Source organism: Tachysurus fulvidraco, chromosome 2 (assembly GCF_022655615.1).
Source record: "Tachysurus fulvidraco isolate hzauxx_2018 chromosome 2, HZAU_PFXX_2.0, whole genome shotgun sequence".
Lineage (NCBI taxonomy): Eukaryota > Metazoa > Chordata > Actinopteri > Siluriformes > Bagridae > Tachysurus > Tachysurus fulvidraco.
Genome location: NC_062519.1, coordinates 17,312,991 through 17,315,490, shown reverse-complemented (window position 1 = coordinate 17,315,490; position 2,500 = coordinate 17,312,991). Strand labels below are relative to the sequence as shown.

Here is a 2,500-nt window from a genome sequence, read left to right as displayed (position 1 = left end):
CTGACTGAGATGAATGTGTAGAATTCAGAAGAGGGGACGCTACAACTCAGGTAGGAGGATTAGGTGGGTTTTTTTTCTGGTATATCCTGTCCTACTTTTTTTGTGTGTTGTTGTTGTTGCTTTTCTTTCCCCTTCTCAACAATCCCTTCTTACATAAGCACTCAGCTCAGCTAAGGGGACAGAGTACAGAGAGGGGGGGGGAGAAAGAAAGAGAGAGAGAGAGAGAGAGAGAGAGAGAGCGAGCGCGAGAGAGAGAGAGAGAGAGAGAGAGAGAGAGAGAGAGAGAGAGAGAGAGAGAGAGAGAGAGAGAGAGAGAGAGGGGAACTCACTCGCCTGTGCTCTGGGCCAGGAAAAAAAAAGGATAGGAAAAAAAAGGAGCGTAGGAAAATCCTGCCCTACTTTCACAAGCCAAACAGGCACGAAATGAGTGTGTGGCATGTCGGAGCTGGAGGGAGAGAAGAGGGAGGGTAAATTATCAGCCAGCTTCTAGGTCAGATCTGAAAGCCTGTTACATAAGCAGCCTTCTATCCAGGTTAAACTCACTCATGCTCAAGGGAATAAATCTTACACACGTACACACATACACACACACACACACACACACACACACACACACACACACACACACACACACACAAATGCATACCAAAAAAAAACAACAGTTTTCTGGTGTTATACACATAAGCCCTTTGGAAAAGAATTCTCGATCAGATTAGGATCTACTGGGTGGATCAACACGGGTTGCATAAGACACAAGCAGTTTATAACATTAGACAGCGTGAATGCAGAGGACTCGTGACCTCGTGTGTAAACAGGACAGCCGACGCTCTCCGCACGGCAGCACCTGACCGGCACATGACGACAACTCTGAAAAACAGCACGTCACCGGAGGGCAAAAAAACAAACAAACAAACAAACAAACAAAGATCTATGAGATACAAAAGTTCCTTGTTCATCAGAATCAGTCCGGGAGAATAAACGTGTGAAGGCGGTGTAATAAGAGCCGATCCCGAGGGCGACCCCACGGGGTCTGTGACATACGTGACCGCTCACACGCTGCTTACATGCTGTGTGAGAGTCTACGTCTATAAGATTGGCTCTGTTATGGTAATATACAGACAAAATTGTGCCGATAAATTTTCATTCATTCATTCATTATCTACCGCTTATCCGAACTTCTCGGGTCACAGGGAGCCTGTGCCTATCTCAGGCGTCATCGGGCATCGAGGCAGGATACACCCTGGACGGAGTGCCAACCCATCGCAGGGCACACACACACTCTCATTCACTCACACACACACACTACGGACAATTTTCCAGAGATGCCAATCAACCTACCATGCATGTCTTTGGACCGGGGGAGGAAACCGGAGTACCCGGAGGAAACCCCCGAGGCACGGGGAGAACATGCAAACTCCACACACACAAGGCGGAGGCGGGAATCGAACCCCCGTCGAACGTGCTAACCGCTAAGCCGCCGTGCCCCCGGCCGATAAATTTTGATTCTGTTTATTCCGACACGACACACAGACTTTCTTCCCTTAAAGAACTAAACCTTTCAGATGTAAGTTTGATCTTGTAATTTAAAAGATTATTTACATTAAACCGAGTCAGACACGAGTCGGAACTGGACACACACCGAAGCTCCGTGGTACCTGATATCGTTTCACTGTTACGTTCACTATTACAGTGGTTCATGTGATCTAGCGTCGTACTACGGAGCTACGCTATGACTCCCCTGCATCCTCCTATATAACCCACAAACCTGTGAAGAATAACTTAATTCACCACTTCACCCTCAACCCCCAAACATCTACTTCTTAGTCAGCATCAGAGCCACAGAGCGTTCTGGCTAAGGGTGTCTGATCACCACGTCGTGAGAGTCTCAATAACACATGCAGCCACAGTTGCTTAAAACCACAACTGCTGCTTCAGTTCACCAGAAAAGTTGTGCATGTGTTATGGATGTCGATAGCTAACACGAATAAAGCTCAGACAGAAGGTGTAGAGGCTCCGTGTGGGAGGGGTTCTGTTTAGTAAAAGAATAAATCGTGACACAAATGACCCCCCGAAGCGTGCGGTCGCTCGGGTCAACCGTATAAACCTACACGTGTGCTCAGGGCAGAAAATCACCCTCGTGTAAGTTTTTGCGACAGAACAATGGCGCTCATCCTATGTCATCCTGTCAGAGAGGTTTATCCGAGATGACGACGGAGACGTCTAATCCTGTGCCTGTAATCAGACGGCTTAGGAAGGACACACGGGGCTCGGGCTGATGATACGGAGGTAATAAATGAATCAGTGAAGGTCTTACAGCTGCTTCCAACAAGCTCACTGTCATTGTGCTGTTTTTAGTGAAATGTCTCAGGCGCAGGGCAGCCGGACGCCACAGGAAGTGCACCAGCATGAGGAGCTGTGTGTGGGTGGTGTCATTAAACAACTGCCTGCACAAACAGACAAGCAGGTCAGGCTTCTGCTATCTGCCCACTCCACATACTCT

At 48.2% G+C, this 2,500-nt stretch overlaps 1 protein-coding gene across 13 annotated transcripts in view; it reads right to left on the bottom strand.

Moving 5' to 3' along the window:
* itpr1b (inositol 1,4,5-trisphosphate receptor, type 1b) overlaps positions 1-2,500 on the bottom strand; it is an 80,098-nt gene that overhangs the window by 36,834 nt on the left and 40,764 nt on the right. The gene's annotated exons all lie outside the window — the stretch shown is intronic.